Raw genomic sequence first — 26626 nt, 5'->3', positions numbered from 1 at the left:
TATGGTACATGGAAGTGTTGTTACTTTTCCAAGCAATATAAGAATGAATTTGTAGTGATGATAGTGACAATGGAATGCCAAAGAGGAGTAAATAAAACTCTTCCTAGTGGCATAAAAGAAATGTCATCCAGCATGAAAATGTGCAAAATTTATACAGAAAAACACTAAAGAGCAGTCACTGTGCTTCACTGCAAACAAAAGAAAAAATAAATTCTAGTTAACTAAGCAGAAAGACTATTTTTATCCGAATATTGGAGAGTTCAGTAAATCAAATATAAGCTGGTAAACCAGAATGATAATTCAGACAGGAACCAAGATAATCTAAGAAACTATGAATACAATCACAGGGAGAGTCTGGTTATGGGAATGATGTTTGGAGGGATACCACTTTAGACATCATTTTCTAATGGTTGGCTGGAATCTAAACTCCAACATCACCTCCACTATTCCCAGTGAGCACTGCACTCTGGATACTAACTGGTAAATCCGAAAGGTCCCAGAGGAGCATCCAATTGACCAAGCCTTAATCATCTGTCTTCTGACCAAGAAGCCTTAACATCCCCCTCAGCATGACTAAAACTTTCGATAGGTTTCTTCCTCATTATAGTCCCCTGACATCTTTTTTCTTAGAGCACTTACTTTAGAAAACTTGCAATTGTAAATTCCTCTGTCCCTTTGAGACGTAAATCTTTTCTCAGCCTCTTGCCAGTTCCACAACTCAGAAATGTCTTTTTCAAGGACCTGAGAGCCATCCCTTTGAAATGTAATCATTAAAGAAGATAGCACCCCTATCTCTTAGTCTCTGGAAAGGTAGAAGTTTAATTTTGATGAGATAAGTGCCAATTAGCAGACACAAATGGTATAATTATGTTTGCTAATTGGCCCACCTTCCCTGTAACATTCTCCAGTACTTTTCCACTAGCTCATCCCAGCATTTAAAAACATCCCCAACTTTCACTTCAAGAAACTTAAGTTTAATCTCTCTCCTTTCATAGTCTTGAATAAAATCATCCTTGCTTGTTTAACCTGTCTGGTACAATTTTTCTTTGAAACACCCAAAAAGAACAGATATCTGACCTTAAACAATTTTCATGGGTGGAGACAGAATTCCACCATCTCAAGACTCAAACTGCAAAAAATTCCCCAAACACAAGAAGTAAATGTTTATGCTGGAAGGCTAAAAACAGACTAATGTCTACTATTTCCCTAAAATAGAATGTCTAAAGGAGAACTGTTCTCTCTTGCACACCCTGAATATCAATACGGTCATAAAATATTATCTTTAAGGTTATTTCCCTATCATAGTAAATTTCTCAAAGATCCTTAGACTGGGTTTGACCCCAGCTCTCGACTCCAAGACCTCACCTTTCCTACTTGTACCCACATGCTTGTACCCACAGATCTTTGTCCCACAATTTTCCTTAAGGTCTTCTTTCCAGGTTATCTCTTATCTCAGGACAAAGACCCAAGGAGCACAGCAGAGCATCTGTGATGGAAACTCATTCAATGACAACAGCCCAAAGAGTTCTGGCTTGTGTAGATGAACCAGACCAGTTTGAATTTAACTCTTGACTCATGCCTGCACAGATGGAGGGACTGACAGCTAGCTTTACCTCATTATAATACTACAATCTACACCCAAGGAGGAGCACAAGCCTCACTTACTAACATAAGTGAGTGTATGCACAAGCATGCTTCCTTAAGGTGCATGGGCCACCTTATGCCTGCCTCTACCTAAAACAAAACAAAACTCGTTTATCTAAACATTCATCCTAACCCTATATAAAAGGAACCCATCACTCTTGCTCGAGTAGTCATGGTTTTGAAAGTTATCTCCCATGATCTCCTATTTGCTACAAATAAAGTTTGCTTTTAGTGACAACTCCACCTGGTGCTTCTATTTTTGACTTACCAAGAAGCAAATTCCAAGTAAGTTCATTGGTTCACAGATTACAGGTTCTGTGACAGCAAGCAGCTTCTAAAAGTATCTTGGCTAGTGTGAGTTCATCTGCATGGTTGAAAGTGATAGCTCTTATCACAATAATAATTAAAATTTGCTGAGTGTTTATCAGGCACTTGGATTTTTTTAAAAATGAACAGTTTTAAAGCTTAAAACTTATTAAAATGGTATTTCATCAAGCCTAAACATCAACCATGAAAGGAAACACCCATCAATTACCACCACCTCACAGGTTGCAAACTGATTCTATGTCTACAGTTGTAATCAGCATTGTATAGAAATAATTCAAACATCTAAACTAAAATTACAACATACATCAAAATAGCATATAGATTTGACTGGGATCTGCCTAACTCCCAAATCATCACTTTTGCTGCAGTAATAAAACTTCCTTTGAAAACATTCACAATTAAACAGCAACCTACAAGGATTGTAGTGTTTTCTTTTCCTAGGGAGATCAAGTCATCATCATTTTTTTTTTTTTTTTTTTACTTCAAAGAAAGGAACACACATAATATTCCTGGCTGAACACTTTTCTTAGTCTTAATTTAGTTCAACGTATTTGGTTCATATATAAAAAGGCTTTGAATGACAAACATACTGTAAGCAATCTCTTCTCTAAGAAATACAGCTTTTCATGACCCCACAAATCTACCCCACCTCTCTATTCTTTGTAGTTATGCGTTTGAATATAGTTGTCCCACTCCATGTCTCCTCATGTCCTCTTGTCCACCCCGTTTTGAACCCACTTCAATTAGAATTTATTACCACTCCAACCAAAATCACTCCTCAAAATATCAACTTTTAATCTTCACATTTATTGGGGGTATTTATTAAACTTTATTTTTTTCTTGATTTGGGGACAGTTTTTCTCAGTTGATTGCCATCTTACCTCCTTGAATTTCCCTTTTGTGGTTATTTTGCTGGTTACTTTGTACTTTCCTAAATTCTAAATTAATTGAATGTCTCAGGATTTCATTTTCTAATATCTTCTAACTTTTATTTACATTATTTTAATTTCACAGAAGATTCCAACCCATCCAAGGTCTTTAAATATTCTCTAAATCCTGATAACCCTCACATTTACTTGTATTCTAGCCCTCTTCTTTAAATTCTAGATTTAGGGATCCCTGGGTGGCTCAGCAGTTTAGCACCTGCCTTTGGCCCACGGCATGGTCCTGGAGTCCCAGGCTCCCTGAGTGGAGCCTGCTTGTGTCTCTGCCTCTGTGTGTGTGTGTCTCTGATCAATAAGTAAATAAAATCTTTAAAAAAAATAAACTCTAGATTTATATATCCAAATGCCTACTCAACCTTTCCATGTCAGAAGGCAATTGCAGTTGGATATAATTAAAAATAGACATTATTTTCTAAAAGACATTAAAATGTATAATGTATAAATGTATAAATGTATATCATGTTGGCTTCAAAATTTATGAATGAATTAGTTCTTACCCAGTCTGCCAATGATCATGCCTAATCTCAATTAGAGTTGGTCTTTGTGTGTCCTGTTTCATTGTGCTGAAGAGTTACATCCATTATGCTCAAAGAGGTTGTAAGTCAAAGCAGGATGCCTTTATATTAATCTGCATGCTATAAGCTTCCAAATGGCTAATTTATGTGTGGATTTTTTTCATGCTTTTGTTAAGAGAAGTATTTCATAGTGTTAAAATAATGACCTGTGAAACACCAATGGATGTACCTGCAGTAAAAAGTTTCAGTTTCGGTACATAAATATACTTATCAATTTAAGAAGTTGATGTTAAAATGATTTGTGACTAGATCTGAAGTAAATTTTATTTATCTACTTACTTATTTTTTCTTTCAGATTGCACAGCCAGGAGGCATTTAAAATAATTCCTAATACCATGGTTGTCTTCCATTTTCTGCTCCTTCAAGAAATAATAGTAACCAAGTCATATATTGATTTGATTAGGATTTTTATCATTATTAAAAACTACATACAGGGCAGCCCAGGTGGCTTAGTGGTTTAGTGCCACCTTCAGCCCAGGGCCTGATCCTGGAGACCCGGGATGGAGTCCTTCAGGCTCCCTGCATGGAGCCTGCTTCTCTCCCTGCCTGTGTTGTGTCTCTGCCTCTCTTTCTCTCTCTGTGCATCTCATTAATAAATAAATAAAATCTTTTTAAAAATTTTAAAAACTACATATATGATGCATAATAGTTCTAGTGTACCTATTTCCATTCTTGTCATAATTTTTCAAATTAGGAACTCTACCTCTATCTTTAAAAAAAAAAGGCGCAGCACAATTAACATGTGGATGGTTATCTGGAAAACTATCAGAAACTAGATATAGTAAAAATATAAGTGTTTCTGTCATTAATTTTTCAGTTTTGCCATAACTTAATAGAATTTATTAACTATCAAAACAATACCAGAAAGGAATTATACAACTTTGTCTTTGTGAATTAAAAGAATTTTACCCAATAATCATTCAGAGCTCTCGAAATCTGCCAGACACCCAGTTCCCAAATCCCTCATTTCCTTGAATTAGAGTGCTGGACTCTTACCTTTGGGCTAAGCACTACCCAGAATGTGGAACCCATTTGTCAGGAGGGATTCAAGAACCTTTACCTCAATGCAAGGGAGATTTGGAATCAACATTGTTTTCTGATTATCCCACAGAAAATAGAAGTTCTAGATCTGAAGGCAAAATGTTTTTCTCCCATGTTCCTATGACTAAAGCTCTACCTTTACTTAATTTCTGGTAACTGAATTTCTACCTTCTTCCCTTATGTTTGAACCCAATCTTAATAACCTGTTTGGTAGGTTCTGCTTTCTATTATTGAAGTTCCTCAATGCCCTTCCCAAGCCCTCTGTTTTCACCAACTTATTGAGCTCTAAGCCCCAATTCAGACAAAAATTTATTATCTGTAGTATATTCCTCAGACCCTAACTGCCTTTTTTGCCTACCTAACTTGGTCGTAATCAATTTATCTGATTAAAAATCGTGACTATTTTTACAATGACTATGCCAGGTTTTGTGTCATTGAGCCAGCCTGATCCTGTACTCCAAGAATCTTCATGAAAGTAATTCAATATTGGATCAGAGTTCTTTAGAAAGGTTAACTGTGCTCACCTTGCACCATAATAAGTGATTAGTAGAAAGTGCCATAGAATAATGAATAGACCATGAACATAGCATAAGAATCCAAACCTAGTTGTCAGGTCAAGTATTTCACAGCCTTTGGAAGAGGTGATATTAGAAGAGATCTTTTTTTTTTTTTTTTTCCATGCTTGTTTACTGAAGAGTATTTTTTTTAATAAATTAATTTTTATTGGTGTTCAAATTTACCAATAAACAGAATAACACCCAGTGCTCATCCCGTCAAGTGTCCCCCTCAGTGCCCGTCACCCACTCACCCCCACCCCCCACCCTCCTCCCCTTCCACCACCCCTAGTTCGTTTCCCAGAGTTAGGAGTCTTTATGTTCTGTCTCCCTTTCTGACATTTCCCACACATTTCTTCTCCCTTCCCTTCTATTCCCTTTCACTATTATTTATATTCCCCAAATGAATGAGACCATATACTGTTTGTCCTTCTCCTATTGACTTACTTCACTCAGCATAATACCCTCCAGGTCCATCCACGTTTGAAGCAAATGGTGGGTATTTGTCGTTTCTAATAGCTGAGGAATATTCCATTGTATACATAAACCACAGCTTCTTTATCCATTCATCTTTCGATGGACACCGAGGCTCTTTCCACAGTTTGGCTATTGTGGCCATTGCTGCTAGAAACATTGGGGTGCAGGTGTCCCGGCGTTTCATTGCATCTGTATCTTTGGGGTAAATCCCCAGCAGTGCAATTGCTGGGTCGTAGGGCAGGTCTATTTTTAACTCTTTGAGGAACCTCCACACAGTTTTCCAGAGTGGCTGCACCAGTTCACATTCCCACCAACAGTGTAAGAGGGTTCCCTTTTCTCCACATCCTCTCCAACATTTGTGGTTTCCTGCCTTGCTAATTTTCCCCATTCTCACTGGTGTGAGGTGGTATCTCATTGTGGTTTTGATTTGTATTTCCCTGATGGCAAGTGATGCGGAGCATTTTCTCATGTGCATGTTGGCCATGTCTATGTCTTCCTCTGTGAGATTTCTGTTCATGTCTTTTGCCCATTTCATGATTGGATTGTTTGTTTCTTTGCTGTTGAGTTTAATAAGTTCTTTATAGATCTTGGAAACTAGCCCTTTATCTGATATGTCATTTGCAAATATCTTCTCCCATTCTGTAGGTTGTCTTTGAGTTTTGTTGACTGTTTCCTTTGCTGTGCAAAAGCTTCTTATCTTGATGAAATCCCAATAGTTCATTTTTGCTTTTGTTTCTTTTGCCTTCCTGGATGTATCTTGCAAGAAGTTACCATGGCCAAGTTCAAAAAGGGTGTTGCCTGTGTTCTCCTCTAGGATTTTAATGGAATCTTGTCTCACATTTAGATCTTTCATCCATTTTGAGTTTATCTTTGTGTATGGTGAAAGAGAGTGGTCTAGTTTCATTCTTCTGCATGTGGATGTCCAATTTTCCCAGCACCATTTATTGAAGAGACTGTCTTTCTTCCAATGGATAGTCTTTCCTCCTTTATCGAATATTAGTTGACCATAAAGTTCAGGGTCCACTTCTGGGTTCTCTATTCTGTTCCACTGATCTATGTGTCTGTTTTTGTGCCAGTACCACACTGTCTTGATGACCACAGCTTTGTAGCACAACCTGAAATCTGGGATTGTGATGCCCCCAGATATGGTTTTCTTTTTTAAAATTCCCCTGGCTATTCGGGGTCTTCTCTGATTCCACACAAATCTTAAAATAATTTGTTCTCTCTGAAGAAAGTCCATGGTATTTTGATAGGGATTGCATTAAGCGTGTAAATTGCCCTGGGTAATATTGACATTTTCACAATATTAATTCTGCCAATCCATGAGCATGGAATATTTTTCCATCTCTTTGTGTCTTCCTCATTTCTTTCAGAAGTGTTCTATAGTTTTTAGGGTATAGATCCTTTACCTCTTTGGTTAGGTTTATTCCTAGGTATCTTATGCTTTTGGGTGCAATTGTAAATGGGATTGACTCCTTAATTTCTCTTTCTTCAGCCTCATTGTTAGTGTATAGAAATGCCACTGATTTCTGGGCATTGATTTTGTATCCTGCCACGCTACCGAATTGCTGTATGAGTTCTAGCAATCTTGGGGTGGAGGCTTTTGGGTTTTCTATGTAGAGTATCATGTCATCGGTGAAGAGGGAGAGTTTGACTTCTTCTTTGCCAATTTGAATGCCTTTAATGTCTTTTTGTTGTCTGATTGCTGAGGCTAGGACTTCCAGTACTATGTTGAACAGCAGTGGTGAGAGTGGACATCCCTGTCTTGTTCCTGATCTTAGGGGAAAGGCTCCCAGTGCTTCCCCCTTGAGAATGATACTTGATGTGGGTTTTTCGTAGATGGCTTTTAAGATGTCGAGGAAAGTTCCCTCTATCCCTACACTCTGAAGAGTTTTGATCAGGAATGGATGCTGTATTCTGTCAAATGCTTTCTCTGCATCTAATGAGAGGATCATATGGTTCTTGGTTTTTCTCTTGCTGATATGATGAATCACATTGATTGTTTTACGAGTGTTGAACCAGCCTTGTGTCCCAGGGATAAATCCTACTTGGTCATGGTGAATAATTTTCATAATGTACTGTTGGATCCTATTGGCCAGTATCTTGTTGAGAATTTTTGCATCCATGTTCATCAGGGATATTGGTCTGTAATTCTCCTTTTTGGTGGGGTCTTTGTCTGGTTTTGGAATTAAGGTGATGCTGGCCTCATAGAACGAATTTGGAAGTACTCCATCTCTTTCTATCTTTCCAAACAGCTTTAGGAGAATAGGTATGATTTCTTCTTTAAACGTTTGATAGAATTCCCCTGGGCAGCCATCTGGCCCTGGTCTCTTGTGTCTTGGAAGCTTTTTGATGACTGCTTCAATTTCCTCCCTGGTTATTGGCCTGTTCAGGTTTTCTATTTCTTCCTGTCCCAGTTTTGGTAGTTTGTGGCTTTCCAGGAATGCATCCATTTCTTCTAGATTGCCTAATTTATTGGCGTATAGCTGTTCATAATATGTTTTTAAAATCATTTGTATTTCCTTGGTGTTGGTAGTGATCTCTCCTTTCTCATTCATGATTTTATTAATTTGAGTCTTCTCTCTCTTCTTTTTAATAAGGCTGGCTAATGGTTTATCTATCTTATTAATTCTTTCAAAGAACCAACTCCTGGTTCTGTTGATCTGTTCCACAGTTCTTCTGGTCTCAATTTTGTTGAGTTCTGCTCGAATTTTAATTAACTCTCTTCTTCTGCTGGGCATAGGGTCCATCTGCTGTTTTTTCTCTAGCTCCTTTATGTGTAAGGTGAGCTTTTGTATTTGAGTTCTTTCCAGTTTTTGAATGGATGCTTGTATTGCGATGTATTTCCCCCTCAGGACTGCTTTTGCTGCATCCCAAAGATTTTGAATGGTTGTATCTTCATTCTCATTAGTTTCCATGAATCTTTTTAATTCTTCCTTAATTTCCTGGTTGACCCTTTCATCTTTTAGCAGGATGGTCCTTAACCTCCACGTATTTGAGGTCCTTCCAAACTTCTTGTTGTGATTTAGTTCTAGTTTCAAGGCATTATGGTCTGAGAATATGCAGGGGACGATCCCAATCTTTTGGTATCGGTTCAGACCTGATTTGTGACCCAATATGTGGTCTATTCTGGAGAAAGTTCCATGTGCAGTTGAGTTTGGATGTAAAGTTCTGTAGATATCTGTGAAATCCATCTGGTCCAGTGTATCATTTAAAGCTCTCGTTTCTTTGGAGATGTTGTGCTTAGAAGACCTATCGAGTATAGAAAGAGCTAGATTGAAGTCACCAAGTATAAGTGTATTATTATCTAAGTATTTCTTCACTTTGGTTATTAATTGGTTTAAATATTTGGCAGCTCCCACATTCGGGGCATATATATTGAGGATTGTTAAATCCTCTTGTTGGATAGATCCTTTAAGTATGAGATAGTTTCCCTCTTCATCTCTCACTACAGTCTTCGGGGTAAATTTTAGTTTATCTGATATAAGGATGGCTACTCCTGCTTTCCTTTGAGGACCATTCGAATGGTAAGTGGTTCTCCAACCTTTTATTTTCAGGCTGTAGGTGTCCTTCTGTCTAAAATGAGTCTCTTGTAGACAGCAAATAGATGGTCCTGCTTTTTTATCCAGTCTGAAACCCTGTGCCTTTTGATGGGGTCATTAAGCCCGTTCACGTTCAGAGTTAGTATTGACAGATATGAGTTTAGTGTCATCATGATATCTATTCAGTCCTTGTTTTTGTGGATTGTTCCACCGAACTTCTTCTTAAAGGGGAATTTTAAGAGTCCCCCTTAAAATTTCTTGCAGAGCTGGTTTGGAGGTCACATATTCTTTCAGTTGCTGCCTGTCCTGGAAGCTCTTTATATCTCCTTCCATTTTGAATGAGAGCCTTGCTGGATAAAGTATTCTTGGTTGCATGTTCTTCTCATTTAGGACCCTGAATATATCCTGCCAGCCCTTTCTGGCCTGCCAGGTCTCTGTGGAGAGGTCTGCTGTTACCCTAATACTCCTCCCCATAAAAGTCAGGGATTTCTTGTCTCTTGCTGCTTTAAGGATCTTCTCTTTATCTTTGGAATTTGCAAGCTTCACTATTAAATGTCGAGGTGTTGAATGGTTTTTATTGATTTTAGGGAGGGGATCTCTCTATTTCCTGGATCTGAGGTTAGGACTGCCTGTTTCCCTTCCCAGATTAGGAAAATTTTCAGCTAGGATTTGTTCAAATACATATTCTGGCCCTCTGTCCCTTTCGGCACCCTCGGGAACCCCAATTAAACGTAGGTTTTTCTTCCTCAGGCTGTCATTTATTTCCTTTAATCTGTCTTCATGGACTTTTAATTGTCTCTTTTTTTCCTCAGTTTCCCTCTTTGCCATCAACTTGTCTTCTATGTCACTCACTCGTTCTTCCACCTCGTTAACCCTCGTCATTAGGACTTCTAGTTTGGATTGCATCTCATTCAATTGATTTTTAATTTCTGCCTGATTGGATCTAAATTCTGCAGTCATGAAGTCTCTTGAGTCCTTTATGCTTTTTTCTAGAGCCACCAGTAGCTGTATAATAGTGCTTCTGAATTGGCTTTCTGACATTGAATTGTAATCCAGATTTTGTAACTCTGTGGGAGAGAGGACTGTTTCTGATTCTTTCTTTTGAGGTGAAGTTTTCCTTCTAGTCATTCTGCTCAGTGCAGAGTGGCCAAAAACAAGTTGTATTGGGAAAAGGAGAAAAAGAGAGAGAGAGAAGGAAAGAAAAGAGAAATAGAAAAAAGGAAGAAAAAAAGGAAAAAAGAGAAGAAAAAGAAAGAAAGGTGAAAAAAAGGGTGGGGGAAGCAATCAGAAAAAAAAAAAAAACCCACGGGGGAGTATCTTCTGATTCTGTGTACTTTAAGTCCCTTGACTTCCCCTGGAACTTGTCGGTCTAGCTGGTCTTCTGGGGGAGGGGCCTGTTGTGCTGATTCTCAGGTGTTAGCACTTGGGGGAGCTGCTGTGCCCCTGCCTGGTGCAGGGCTCAGTGGGGGTTGTTTACCCCGTGAGGCCCCAGGAGGAACAGCCCCAGTGGCGGGGCCAGCTCTGGAAACCTGGATTCAGCCCCCGCAGGAACTCCAGAGCTCTCGGTCTGCAGGGCCTGGAGGCTCCAGGGCGGGGCCGCTGATCTGCTCAGCTGGGGCGGGAGCGTCCTCGCTGTCCTGGGCCCTCCCGGCCTCTGCCTGTCCCGAGGGAGGCCGGATCCTGGGCTGTGTCCCGGGGCCCTGTGCTCCGGAGCCTGCGCTGTTGGATTCGCGCTCCCGCCCCGCAGCCTCCTCCGCGCAGCCTCTTCCTCCGCCCGAGCCCCCCCGAGCTGCTCCCGCCCCGCAGCCCCCTCCGCGGAGCCGCCGCCCGAGCCCCTCCGAGCTGCTCCGGGTCCCGCCGTGCGCGCTGCAGCCCTTAGGGAGCTCGGCGCACTCTCCGGGGCGCAGGTGCTGTTAGTGTCCCCGGGAGCCCGAGGGCATCCCCGCCCTCCTCGGTCCTGCTCCTCCAACTCCCTGCGAGCCCCTTTCCGCCCGGGAAGGTCGGTGCAGCTCCTGCTCCTCCGGGACGGGGCTCTCCTGACCTGGGGACACTCGCCCCGGCCTCAGCCCGGCTCCTCGCGGGGCCCCTCCCCCTTGGAGGCCTTTTGTGTCTTTATTTCTTTTTCCCCGTCTTCCTACCTTGGTAGAAGCGCAAACTCTTCTCGCTGGAGCATTCCAGGTGTTCTCTCTTTAAATCTCAGGCCGAATTCGTAGATTTTCAGGATGATTTGAAGGTTTTCTAGGTAATTTTGGGGGGCAGGTGATTTGGGGACCCTACTCTTCCGCCATCTCGCCCCTCCTCCCTACTGAAGAGTATTAGGCCATGATACAGCTGAATACTTCAGCTCAAATACAGAAGGTATTTAATTAATTTATTTAAATACTTTCATAGAGACTCCCAACTAAAGTTTTCAGGTAACAACCCTCCTAACATTTTTAAACACACACAAAAACATGTACACATAGAAATTTAAATTTAAAAGCATTTATATTAGGTCCACAGTAGAAACAGTTAGTTGAACTTCTATGGAGGCTATTTATCTCAATAGAATGTCTTGAAAAACCACTGTAAAAAACAAACTTTAAGAAAACTCAATGAGAGAGGACCCAACTAAGTAAAACCAAGGTCAAAGAGGAGAAATAACAACCAACACCACATAAATACAAATAATTGTAAGAGAATATTAAGAAAAATAATATGCTGGGATGCCTAGGGTGGATCAGTGGTTTAAGCGTCTGCCTTCAGCTCAGGGATCCAGTCCCACATCGGGCTCCCTGCATGGAGCTTGCTTATCCCTCTGCCTATGTCTCTGCCTCTCTCTCTCTCTCTCTGTCTCTCATAAATAAATAAATAAAATCTTTAAAAAAAGAAAAGTTATATGCTTACAGTATGGACAACCTAGAAGAAATGGATAAATTCCTAGAAATATATAACCTACCAAAACTGAAGCAGGAAAATATATAAAATTTGAACAGACTTATTACCAGCAATGAAACTGATCCAATAATAATAAAATCAAAAAGCATTCAAAAAATCAAAAGTCCAGGATCAAACAGCTTCACAGGTGATTTCTATCAAACATTTAAAAAAGAGTATCTATTCTCTCAAACTATTCCAAAAAATAAAAGAAGGAAAACTTCCAAATTCATTCTATGAGGCAAGTAGTACGTCGACACCAAAACCAGATAGACACCACACACACACACACTGAATTACAAGCCAATACCTCAGGTGAACATAGATTTAAATATCCTCAACAAGGTACTAGCAAACTGAATCCAACAATACATTTAAAAAAATGTACCATTGTCAAGGGATATTTATTCCCAGGATGCAAGGGTGATTCAATATTTGCAAATCAATCAATGTGATCATCACATCAATAAAAGAAAGGGGAAAATGATCATTTTGATATATGCAGAAAAAGCATTTGACAAAATACAACATCCATTCATTATGAAAAACTTCACCAAGTAGATCTAGGGAAAACATACTTCAACAAAATAAAGGCCTTATATGAAAAACCCACAACGCACATCATATGCAATGAAGAAAAACTGAGAGCTCTTACACAAAGATCAGGAACAAGATATAGATGTCCACTCTCACCACTTTTATTCAACATAGTATTGGAAGTCCTAGCCATAGCAATCAGACAACAAAACGAAATAAAAGGCATCCAAATTAGTAAAGAAGAAGTAAAACTTTCATTATTTGCACATGACATGATACCATATATAGAAAACCCAAAGACTCCACCAAAAACTACTAGAACTGGGGGATCCTTGGGTGGCTCAGTGGTTTAGTGCCTGCCTTTGGCCCAGGGTGCGATCCTGGAGTCCAGGGATCGAGTCCCATGTCGGGCTCCCTGCATGGAGCCTTCTTCTCCCTCTGCCTGTGTCTCTGCCTCTCTCTCTCTCTATCATGAATAAAATAAGATAAAATAATCTTTTTAAAAAAAAGAACTACTAGAACTGTGAAATGGATTCAGTAGCCCAGTGGTATAACTTTCCAATCAAGTCATTTATTTGTTAATCCAAATGAAATACAAATATTTCTTCCCCATCATTTTACAAAGATTTCTTCCCCATCATTTTAGAGAATGTAGCCAAACGTGATCATTATAGATCTTCCACCTTAAACATTTCTCTAAACTCCCATAGCTCCATGTTTAAAAGGTAGAAATAGGTACGAGGAGATTAAACTATGTATTAGCTGAGCCTGTTATACAGTAGAAGAAATAACATTTTATTAAACCTCTACAGAAACTCTCCTCTAAGGTAATGATTGACTAATCTCTAATCAGTGAATCTGACCTCCATATATCTTTCCTTTGATCACACTTGTTGTTGACCTCCAAATGTCAGCACAAGTTTTCCTTCTTCCCAACCAAAACTAAGAGGCTTCAGTCTTCTTGACCTCTATTCGGGTCTGATACTGGTCTAATAATTAGACTCAGAGTTCTTTTATTTTACATAATAATTTTGAATCTTCCTCAAACTGTGATTAATCCTATGACAGTTCTTCAGTATAAAATTATATACATGCCCAGTCAGAACAATGAATATAAATGTTTTTAGTGACTTTAAACCAAAGGAATAGTTGCAAATATTTTTATAGCATGAAGTATTTCATTTCTCACCAACGTGCTAGAGCTAATATAAAAAGTACAGCATGAGTATCACTTTAATACAGAGATATTACATTAAATTACATGACTTTTCTATAATTTAGCTTGTTACTATAGCCCATTACTTTATCATACACGTGATATGAAAGAGAAAACCCTTCAATTTGAGATTTCAACCCAATCTCTGAGTTCTGTTGAAGAAATATTTGAAAAGACAATTCACAATTTAGGCAAAAAGCTGCATTTTACTCAAAAGTTTTACTCCCTCATTCAAACAGATTTTCATGGAAAGAGCTACGATGATGAGACTTTGTATTTCAATTATGTCTTAGTCTTTATCACAGTGTATTTTTATCAGAAAGTGGCATTTACTGATTTTGAGATGTTTTCATTTTTGCCATATTACCTGCACTTTTAGAAATTATGAGGGATTTTAACTTATCTAGGATATTCTGCCCCAGTAAAGGCAATGGACATGTGTTTGCTTAGGAGCTATTCTCATTAAAAAAAATCTATTACTAAATATTTCTGTACTTCCTTATCTGATCAAATTATTGAATCTTTTTCTGTGAACCACCTGGAAGAATTTCCCATTGTAGGATTTTTCTGATAGTATCCACTGAAAGTGCTACCTCTGCCTGGCTTTATGTTTGGTATTCCACAAGAGTGTCAAAAGCAATCTGAGGGCCAGCGAATGATGAAGTCCACTGTGTATAGTTACGAGTTCTTCATTTTCTATCCTGCCAAGTCTCTGCATAGTTGTTTTGCATTCTCTTATTGTCCTCCTGGTATTTTCAGTTTTATTTCAGTTTATTCCTCTGCGGACCTTTTTAAAAGAGTTAGACATTAAATTAAATGCTTTATACTTTATTCCACATAGAGTTCATCTCATTTTTTTAGCTATCCTTTCATATTTTTAGTTCTATTTTAATGATATATATATATATATATATATATACACACACATATATATGATATATATATTCTCAGAACTAGAACTAGATCAGCATTTGGGAATGTTTTCTTTTTTAGAAGATTTTTAAATCTTTATTATTACTGCTCACATTTTTTTTTACTTATCTCTAAGAATAAAGACCTATTTTAAGTTCTCTTTTTATAAAGTGTAAAGATTAAGTTGGGAGTTTGTGAGTCTTTTACATTAGGTAACCTCACCTCTATGGAGATAAAATTGAACCCATGATAACACCTTGTTCATTTAATTCCATTTCTACCTTCTCTTTAAAAGCACCAAATGATGGGCAGCCCGGGTGGCTCAGCGGTTTAGCGCTGCCTTCAGCCCAGGGCGTGATCCTGGAGACCCTCGATCCAGGATCCAGTCCCACATCAGGCTCCCTGCATGGAGCTTGCTTCTCCCTCTGCCTGCCTGCCTGCCTGTCTGTCTGTCTGTCTGTCTCTCTCATATGAATAAATAAATAAAATCATTTTAAAAAGAGCACCAAATGCTCTAATAAATTTTCCAAAATGTTCTAGTCTTCTCAAGTGAATTACCTTAGTTTGATTTGTATAGAGATACTATTGGCCACCACGTCATCTAACACAAATAGTCCAGAACATTACTGGACCTATTGACTGATATTCCATAAATAATCCAATACTAATTTAGATTCAGCTTACATTTTCAACTTGAGGTCACTTGGAAATAATAAACAAATGGAATAAACTGTCTATTTTTCAAAAAGAGTGTAGTAATTTCAGGTCCATTTCCAGAATTATGTTTAACACTGCCTCTTTGAGACTGGTAGGAAAATATCTACACAAAGAGGCAATAAATTTCTTAAGGCCCTGTCTCCAAAAGATAAATATTTTATAAAATCACTTCCACTGATTTGACTGGGAAGATTCCCATTAGTGCAAACACCAAGCTGTGTTGTGATAATCTGCTCCTTCATTTAATAGAGCTAAATATACATTCTACCCCCATTGACTACTGAGCCAAAGCACAGACCAGTCAAAATCAGCAAGCCGTTCAAAATAAGATCATGCAAGCAGATTCATCCTAAATTGGGCATAAAATTATTACATTTTAGGAATATTAGATACTGCTAAAGCATCTTTTGGGAATGAGAGTGGACACCAAAAGACCAAAACATATATGTTGATGGTTATTTTGTTTTTAGAATCTTGATTTTCAGCTCAATTTATTTCTTCACATTATATAAGGCTTGATTTCCTAGGGGAGTTGACAATCATTAGACTGCCAAAAAATATTCCTTAATAAGACTTGGCATTTGTGTTTCTAAATATAATACGTATACATAAATGCTCACCTTTTCAAGGAAGATATAAGATCTTTTTTAAAAGTTCAAACTCTTTATATAAACTATCCAGAGAATGTTTGAATTTTATTATTTTGTATTTTCCTTACTTTTTTCAAGTTTTCTTAAAACTTGAAAGGTTTTAAGTTTAAAAAAAACTTTTTACAAAACTTTTTTTAACATTCAGTGTAATATTAGTTTCAGGTTTACAATATAGTAATTCAACACTTCCACACAATACCCAGTGCTCATCACAAGTGCACTACTTAATCTCTTAAGCCCATCCACCTACCCATCTCCATTCTGGTAACCATCAGTTTATCCTCTATATTTAGTAAGTCAAATTCATTGTTCTGGATGAAAGTACTTTGAAGATCTAATAAATTATACCAAACAAAAAAGTGTTCAGACTCTCATTCTTTTTCAGACTCTCATTTTTAAGTGCAGAATGCTGTTTCCTGTGGAAAGTAAAATGAGAAGATATTATCCTAATTTTACAGTGGCCTTTACTTTCTTTAAAAAAGTGTGATACTTAACTGACAATGAAGAAAAACTGATCATCTCTCTTTCAAACTGCTCCCCCACGAAAGAAAGAAAGAAAGAAAGAAAGAAAGAAAGAAAGAAAGAAAGAAAGATCAAATTTGTCCTAGGCTGGGCTTATAGGTGAAGCTAAATGGCCTATAAATATTGCTATCTTGGTTTTATGGAAGTTTAGGCTATACAGAAACAATGGTTTTCTAGACATAAATTTATAGGCTCTTGAACTGGAAGGGATAGCCTACATCCTTTTGATATATGATGAACCTGAGGTCCTAAAACACAAGGTACTTCTGCTAGGACCTTGAAATGGCAATATGGAGAAATGAGTTTAAGTTCTGTCTCAATTACATTCTGTTAGATTTTGGTAGGCTGTACTGTATCTATTAGCCTCAGTTTTCCTTCACTTATGAAATGATGACAATTAAGGAAACTGAAGCTAATAAATATTAAATAGTCTCCTTCTTTAGTGTTATTTTAATAAAATTCAAGTTAAAGCTTATATAAGCAATACAGTATACAATAAATTTAAAAACCTGTTACTGATTTCTGTGTTTCAAACATGGATATTATAAAAATTGAGTGATGAATTATTTTTTCTCTATATTCTCAAAACTAAATATTTAACAATATACTTCCCATCTCCATGCAGACACCCTGAAAGAACCTACAATGTGAGCCGAAAAGAACATAGAAATTTCCTTTATGGGGAAAACACAGATCCCACCCCGCAACCCAAATTTCAATAGAAGATAATTCTAGCTCCCAATTTCTTAAGCCAGAAACTACAGCAAAGTGCTGTTGGGTTGACCTCTTGAACGTTTCTATAATTGGTACAATTTTTCTCTTTACAGCCATTAATCTGTTTACGTCAACTGCACTTATTACTTGAATTACTATCCCAAGCACTAATAGGTATTCCTCTCTCCAGTTTTGCCCATTTTAATCTATTCCACAAAAAAGTAAGGTTTGCATTTGCCTTTTAAAATGCAAATCTGAGTATTTCACTATCAGGCTTGAAGTGGTAAAATAGGTCCACATTTCCTTTAGATAAAATCTAATAGTTAAAATAGTTATATATTGTTATGGATCTAATGCTTGTGTGCCTCTCTCCCAAATTCATATTGAAACCTTAACCCCCAATGTGATACTATCAGGAAGTAGGGTCTTTTGGAGGTAATTAGGTTCAGATGAGATCCATGAAGGTAGAGCTCCCATAATAGGATTAGTGGTCTTAAAAGAAGAATAAGAACATTAGAGCTTCCTCTCTCTCCCTGGTGAAGACACAGAGAATGTAGCAGTCTGCAAACCAGGAAAGAGTCTCTTTACCAGGATCTAAATCTGCAAATCAAAATGATATTGGATTGCCTAGCCTCTATAACTGTGAGAAATAAATGCCTATTGTTTAAGCCATGTTGTGTATGGGTATTGTTAAAGCAGCTTTAGATGACTAAGACAATACACTGCACTGAGAAGTGGACATGCCACCCGCTGCTGTAACAAATACATAAAAATGTGGATGTGGCTTTAGAGCTGGGTAAGGATTGAGGCTGGAAGAGTGCTGTCTAAACATTCCGTCACCGCAAACTGTAAATGCAAAAGGTCACTCCAACATCAAGTAAATTGGTATGTAAGAGATCAAATTAGCCCTGAAGGCACAAGTAAACTGCAGAAGTCAATCAATCAGATTGCATTGCACATATCTCTGCTAAACTGCCTCTCAAACTCCATCTATGGCTCATGGGGAGTGCCTTATGTCCAGTTGACTAAGAGAGAAATATTTTGGGCTCTGTTTTATGGGTGAAACATTATGGGTGAAGTTGAGAGAACCCCACACAGCAGCAGCACAAAAGTCTCAGTCTTGGCTGACCCAGGAGGACAATGGAGAAAGGAAATGCTCCCAAAGGATAGAACTTTAAGCAGAGGACCTGATTTTTCATTTTTACCTGAAAAGAAAGATGACCAAAGGCACAGATCTTCATTGATTTACAGCTGGTGGCTAAAGTTAGGCTTGATGTTCAGGAATTTGGAATGAACATGATTGGAAATAGGTGACAAAGAGGTCTTATATTGCCTGCACAGATTACTAACACAACTTTCTTTTTTTTTTTTTTAATTTATTTATGATAGTCATACAGAGAGAGAGAGAGGCAGAGACACAGGCAGAGGGAGAAACAGGCTCCATGCACCGGGAGCCCGACGTGGGATTTGATCCCGGGTCTCCAGGATCGCGCCCTGGGCCAAAGGCAGGCGCTAAACCGCTGCGCCACCCAGGGATCCCCCTAACACAACTTTCTAAGTGATCTTCCTATTTCCAGTTTCATCCTATTCTAATCCAGTCTCTAAAAATCAACCTTAAAAAGCTTTCATAATTTCTATCTGATTATTTCACTGCTCTACTTGAAATACTAAAAGGCTCCCTATTTCTTTCTTCCCAAACCCTTTAACATAGTTTACATATTCTAACTACTTACTATCTGACTCGTTTATTTTTCCAGTCTTACATATTATTACTTTACCCATGGTGGGAGTCGAGGGGACTATAGCCTCCATTTATTCATGATTATCCTTTCCTCCTAAAATCCCCTTGGTACATACCAACTTTAAATCACTTAAATACCAGTTTAGACATTATTTCCTCAGGGAAGATAATTTGATCTATATTCCCATCTTCAGATAGACATCCCTTTTACATGCATTTATACTGTAAATTATATTTCTATATGTCTTCCAGGGGTAGCTTGACACTACACTGAGAACTATTCAAGTCTTATTGAAACTTCAGAATCTAGACTCAATTCTCCAAGCAATAATGAAAGATGGAGATATTTGCCCCTACAGCCACTTCTCTTTGTTTCTTCTTCTTGTAATTAACTTCTTTCCAAAAAATAAAAATAAAATAAAATAAACTCAGAATAGCAGTGACTTTTTTTTTCCAGTGGAGATTGGTGCAAAGTAAGCCTCATCATTTGGTTCTAAGAAGGTAATCATTAAATAGTCCAACATCAGAACATTTCACAAAACTGAGTAAATCATGGGTATCCATAGTCACCCTACTTCACATACACATTCCATTTGTAAGTGCATGTGTGCATGAGAATATATACTATAGTTATCATAAAACCTCAAAGCTGAAAGGGACCCCAAAAGACACTCAGATATATTCTTAATTTCAACAAAATGCCTTCTAAGCGATCGTGCATTTATGCTATAACATTTCCAATCACTGAAAGCTCAATTTATCACTAAAACAATTTATTCTAAAATTAATTACTACTGACATAGAAGAATCAATTGCATATCAAGTCAGAATTTTTCTTATAGTAACCTAGTTTTATTCAGTACAGTTTGTATTTCCCAAGTTTCATCCCTCTTACAATAGTTCTGGCAGTATTTAAAGGCAATGATTGAGGTTCAGCACATCAGCCCTCTTTTAAGTATGTGTCTTCATATTGCTCATAAAAAAACAATATATAGTTTGAAGAACTGCTTTGGAGAAGAAAGGAAGAAAGGGAGGGGGGAAGGGAGAAGACAATGTCGGGTAGGAGAGAGAGAGAGATGCAAAACAAGAGAGTTGGCTATTTATTTGAAAGAGAGGGTTAGAATATATATGTATGAAAAAAAAACCAGTCTGGGGTATTCTTTGTTTTAATCATCCCAGTTAAAAGACATTATGGCCTATACAATTAAGGATGCAGAAATTTTCCTCGAGAAGTTAGTTAAGTAAATAGCTATGCATAAACCAGGTACAAGAAATCATTTGCTTTTCTTTGGAATAAAAAAAAAAAAAAGTTATTTTCAGATGAACAAATATCTTTATATAATTTTTTTATCATTGTCTTTGGTTTTCTCCTATAAGTTCCCTCACAAGCAATTGTTATTAAATCTCCTTGAAAGGCAACAGTGGCAAATTTTTAAAAAGTGAAATCCAACAGCTTTAGGATATTTTCACCTTTCATTTTTGGAATTTGTTTGGGTGACTAAGGCAAGCAGATGCTTCTTTACATCATGTAAAGACTGAAGCAGATTCAAAGCTCAGTGCAAATGGCCCTGCATATTCATCAAACTCCCTATTTATAAATGGCAAAGGCAACAGTGATCATGTTGATTAGCAATAGGCATCTGGTACTCAGGATCATTAAGAGGTTATGAGAATGTTCTAGGTGTCCTTGAGTCTAGAAAAATAAGAGATAGTGAAAACAAACTGTGAACAACAACAACAAAAAATCAGCATCCATATTCATCTTAATCTCTTCAAATATACATTTGTCAGAGGTTATATAAATTAATAATATATAATAAATACTATGAAGTAACCAATGGTTGTTAACCTATTTTTGGCAATATTATTACAAAACAAATGTTTCCCTGTTACAGAACCAGCCAATGGAAACTTAGCATGACTCATAAGGATTGCTATGCTATTGATTTCAGTGTCAAATGGTGATGTCCAAAGAGCAAGTCATGGAATTAATCATCATCTAAAGACATATTTTTGGTATCACAGACAGTGTAATTATATAGATATCCTCTATAACTTTAATACTATAACTGGATAAGGAAGAAAATTGATAACTATCACTGCTTATTCTAGAAGTCCTGGTTTACCATGAAGAAACCTCTCCAAGATTATTTAAATGAGGGAACATCTCAGGGAAACCTGCAGCTTTCTTTTATTTGAGAAAAATAGGAATTGTTGTGTATAAAAGTGGCCAAACCCACCATGCAACATGGACATATAAGTGGGGGGAGGGAAGTAATATTTAGATACCATAAGCTGGACTTTGCTCTTATTTATCCATTTTTTAAAGTGAATACTGAGACCACAGCTAAATCAATTTTGAATGTTTTTATACTTGTTGGTAATAGAGCAAACACTATCAGATTGATTATGTACCCCAAGAAGAGTGAATATTCCTCATACACCCACTACTCCAAACACTGATCATTTGTGATGCAGCTTTTAAAAAGAATATATATGCTTCTACTTTATCAAGAAATTATAGATTTTTCCACTTCTAATTTGATAATGAAATAGAAAAAAAAAAGATGCTTCTCCACTTATTAATTGAACTGAAGAAAGTATAAATACATAGATTAGGTGAAAAAGATCTGTAGGCCAAGGTCAGCCCTTATCTAAGAATCTGAGGCCAAATCATAATTTCAGTGGTCCTGCAGCTCTATTTCTCTCCACCCATGCTAAATTTTGATGACCCACCTAGACAATCACCTGATTCCGACCTTAAATATGAGCTCCATTTCATATCTCATTTACTCAATACCCCAAAGAGATTCATTTCCTTTATATCTCATAATAATGTGAAGAATTATGTTATTGCATATGCCAAGCACTGTGCATTCATGGTTTTATATAAGCCTTAAAACATCTCTGTGAGATAGGTACCATTAGTCAATTTTCCAGGAGGAACAGAAACTCATAGCTATCATGTAACTTCATATCTCACAAATTATAAACAGTAGGGCCTGCATCAAATATGGTACTGTATGACTCCATGGTAACATGCTTTATCTATTAGAGATCAAAAACAGTGATATGACTTACTTGTTTCACTGGGCTCAAGGTATGTACCTTATTTCATGAGTAAAGGAAACTTTTCTGTAAAGGGACAAAGAGCAAATATTTTCAGCTTTGTGGAACAGATAATCTTTGTCACAATTACTAAAACTGCTGTTATAGCATAAAAGAAGCCATTAAAAATTAACATGGCTGTATTTCCTTAAAACTTAATTTACAAAGATTATCAGTGAGCCAGATTTGGCCATGGGTTTTATGAAGCTTGTTTCATACCATTTCATAAAATTTTCAGCTAAATAAACAATGAATCAAAAATTATTTCATACAATAGAGTTTTCATACAGAACATTACATTTGTTTTTATTCCAAACATACTATACATAAATAACATAACAGTTTTCATTCATAATAAGTATGGTCAGCATCTGGAGTCAGCATGAAGGTCTCAACACCATTTGTAGAACCAAACCTTAAACATTAAGTCAGAAACTCACACTCTTGACTTTAAGTTAGTCATTGAGCAGAGGCCATCCTCTCTGGGAATCATTATCAGGTTTTCTCTTTGTTAACGTATCCATGCTTCCCTGTATTTTATAGCATAATATCTTGAAATTAAACTTCTCTATATTAAAATGTCAAGATAGAATAAGTAACATAATTTTTGGTCTCTGCTAAGAAAGAAAGAAAAACACATGCATAATATGTATATGAATAGACATTTAAATGACAGATTACATGTGGTTACTATACTAACAATTGGAAACAAAATTTATTTGAGAATTTTTAGTGATGTTTATTGTTGTCAAATAAGAGAGGCATCTTCATTTTATGAAAATGATTCAGAAACTTTGCCTTCAGAGCTGCAATATTTTGCAGAATAATTACCAGACAAAGCAAGAGTTCAACTCAAAGGGAACTGACCTCAAGATGGCTAGAAGGCTCCTGTTTCTCTCTGATAGACTGATTTTATGTTTACTGTCCATACAGAACCTGAGTTTGATATATGCCTTTATACATATCAGACTTTCAGATCTGTAGATATCACTATTCTGCCTAATGTTAACGAGATACAATGTACTACAGAGATGATTTCATTATAACTGTTTGAGTTTATTCAATATGGTTTTTATAAAATCATTACGTTTTGGAATTGTTCAAAGTTTTCATGAATACTTTCCTGAACTTAGGGGTAAAATTGAATGTGCTAAAGTTGATTTTATGTATTTATAAATTAAGAATTCTTAGGGCACACTCCTCAAAACTGTGTAAAGTCCCATGTATGTATGTGTGTGCAGATGTGCATATATACCATCCAATAGAGTGTTTCCACTGTGCTTTTCTTTTTTTCATGTTCTTACACCATTTTGTGAAGATTTTTGACACACTGAGTTATCTAATGAAACATGACATGTTTAATTAACTGTTTAATATTATTCTTCTATGATAGATTAGAAAATCCATAAAGGTAGGAACAGTATTTTTCTTATTTCTGCTGTGTTCTCAGATACAAGTATAGTGTCTGAGATACAGTAGTTGTTTAATAAATAATTATTGACATAATAAATAAAATGATGTTTTTATTTAGATGAAACATAAAGAAAAAACTATGCCCAAACACTCTTTACACAAATAATCTTCAATGAGTAACAACTGCAACAAAGTTATTATTTCATTTCATTTTTGAGACTAATTTTATATATTGTTCTTTTCTAGAGGCTGCTGATAATCCATTCTTACAGGCATGCGCCAGAGAAGAAAGAATGCATTCATCTGGATCCTGCACTTTGTCAAATTGTAGAATCAGTCTTCAGCTGCTGTCAGCTTCAATGGTTGCACTGAAACTGCTCAATTAAGTCTCTGATAGAGTATCAAGTAGATTGCCACTTTGGGCTACTAGATCGATAATAATAATTCCTTGTATTTGTATAGCAAGCACTTACACTTCCAAAAAGTACTTTCACATTTATTGTCTAATCTTATCCTTCCAAGAATGGGGTCAAATATGAGAGTCAGATCACCTTTTCCGTTTCACAAATGAGGACATTTCAGGACTAGAGATGTTAACTGGCATTGTCACCAAGATAGAACAAAGTGTAAGACCCTAGGCTTCCCACATCTGAGGTAACTGCTTTGTTCACTGGATAATCCTGCCCCATGACATAATCACCTTTTATGATGTACACGTAGCTTTATTTAAATTCAGCAACAGAACTACAGTTAACCATTTATCTACCAAATCTAAGAAGTCTAAAATGATGAGGACCAAGCCTAGGGATTTAATGATCAGCCACCAGATCAGCGATAGCATTGCAAGGGAGACAGTGTGGTGCAGTGCAAAGATCACAGGTCTTGAAGCCAAACACATGTGGATTCTATTCCCAGTGTTGGAACATACTAAAGTTCATGATCATATTTGAAAATAAGGCTATAAGTTATAGCTTCTAGAAGATTTGTTTTGTTTAGATTTGTTTTGAGGATTAAACGTGACAATGTGTGTGAAAGGGGGCATTTTAGCAGCAAATTTATTTTTACTTACCTTGTCTAAGATTACCAAATTACCTTCCCAATGTCCACTTGCCTCTTTTATACCATCCATATCAGCAATTAGAATCTAATTTAATAGTGGTGACATTGTTTTCACTAAAAGTCTGTTCTCAGACACCAAATAAATAGGGGGTGATGGACATGGCTTTGACGTGTTCATCACTCATGCCAATGAGAGGTGAAAGCAAATTGTCTTGTAGGATTTACATGGATGCGAGACAAGGTATACACAGCTTTTCCTTTGCCCTTCCCTACTTCTTGCCTGGCACCTGACCAAGAAGATAGAGCAGCCACCTATGACCAGAAAGGGGCACAACTACATGCTAAGGATGGTTGATGGGATAACAGAAGGATCCTAAGCACTGATTATATCCTAAGCCAGTTTACTACCCCTCAACATCCTACATTCAAATCTTCATTCTGTGACAAAAAGTAAAGATACTAATTGTTTAAGTCACTGTTTGGGGAATTTCTGTGACAAACAAAATTTTCATCTGATATAACTAATTTCCTTTTTTTCAATTTCTTTTAAAGATGTCATAATCCATCTTGGATAGCACTAATTGGTTTAACATTTTTTAAAATAAACATAAATAGATGATATGCTGATGTGCTCTGGGTCAGCTATTATGCTAAGAACATGCCTTAGTAACAAAATTACAGTTGAAACTAGAGTTCGATATCAGGTAGATGTATCTGACCCACAGCATGAGCTCCTCCGATGATTTAGTGTCCAGTGTAGTGTACATTTTGTTTGTTTGATTTGCCTGCTATGTGACATTGCCAGACATATATCTAAGTGCTTGATTTGACATTACATTATTAAATCCTTACAACACCTCTATGAGGTAGGGGCTACCACTATACATTTTTCAGATGAAGAAAGCATACTTTAAAGAGATAAAGAAACTTCCCAAATCACTCAACTAGGGGGAATAAAAATTATATAGACTCAAAATGCAGCAGAATTTGATTCTAAATCCACATTTCTAGTGACTATACTACACCACCTTGATTTCACATATAGAATGTCAATGTCCAATTTCTGCTAAGGGAAATTTAAGTACGAAAAGCAGAAAATTTTGTCAAGAAATTCTAGAATATTATTTTTAGGAATAGAGGAGCCTCATCTGGTTGGGGATGAGGCCACACCACATTAAGTTTTTATTGTACTTAAAGCTGTGTTTTAGGGGGTCCATGCTGAGTAAATCCATAACTATGATATATTCTTCCATTAAGTCACTAATGATATGACAGATTTCATAGAGCTTAAAGAGTCAAATACATTCCTCAGCATATTCTGAGTGGTGTTCTTGGTGGCAGGTATCTACATTTGTAGAAAGGTCCCAGGGTTAAACTTTCAGCCCCTGGGGATAGAGATAAATCAGCCTCTACCACCTAGTACAAAACTATCAGAGCTCTTACTTCATTTTTTAAAAATTCTCTCATGTGAAGCCAGACAGCAGCATTTCTGTTTTTTTTTTTCCCCCTAGCATCTGGAATATACATGATCTAGGATATATTTCTGTGGATTTGGAGCCTAAAATGTCACCACATGCTGCTGCTAATAATAACACATAATAATAACTGCTGTGAAAGTTCTTTTGCTGTCAGCTCTATTTTTATTTTATTTAAAAAATAATAATTTCTATGTCCATTGCTGTGCCTCTGAGTTCATTTACAAATCAAAAACATATTTTGCATTAAAAAAAAAAGGAACAACATCCAGTTCATTCAGATCTTAAGCCGTAGGCAAAAGAACTGCCTAGGCTGCTAGCAAAGCAAGGTGAGGATTTTTAAGTGGTCAAGAATTGAACTAGAGCACCAAAATAAGTTAGATTCACAGAATCAAAAAAGTAAATAATCTTTGAGTTTATCTAGGTGAACTTTCATCTACTGTATTAATATTTCCTCCTTCAAGACCACACACAAAATGCATAAAATATACCCCATGGAATGATTGTTTATCCTGATATTTCCATTATAGGAAATTTATTCT

The 26626-nt window shown here is 36.9% G+C and overlaps 1 long non-coding RNA gene across 9 annotated transcripts in view; it reads right to left on the bottom strand.

The window, feature by feature from the left end:
- LOC140641541 (uncharacterized) overlaps window positions 1-26626 on the bottom strand; it is a 218957-nt gene that overhangs the window by 41626 nt on the left and 150705 nt on the right. For 3 of the 9 annotated variants that reach the window (XR_012038082.1, XR_012038079.1, XR_012038078.1), the window contains 2 exons: window positions 22111-22164; window positions 3770-3849 (listed from right to left, as the gene is read on the bottom strand). This is a non-coding gene — a long non-coding RNA (uncharacterized lncRNA). Of the gene's footprint in view, window positions 1-3769; window positions 3850-13173; window positions 14561-16302; window positions 16469-19881; window positions 20723-22110; window positions 22165-26626 lie in introns of those variants that run through there. The other 6 variants (XR_012038084.1, XR_012038080.1, XR_012038077.1 and 3 more) reach the window with 3 other exon arrangements.

Source organism: Canis lupus, chromosome 10 (genome assembly GCF_048164855.1).
Source record: "Canis lupus baileyi chromosome 10, mCanLup2.hap1, whole genome shotgun sequence".
Classification (NCBI taxonomy): Eukaryota; Metazoa; Chordata; class Mammalia; order Carnivora; family Canidae; genus Canis; species Canis lupus.
This window is presented reverse-complemented; position numbering and strand designations above follow the sequence as displayed.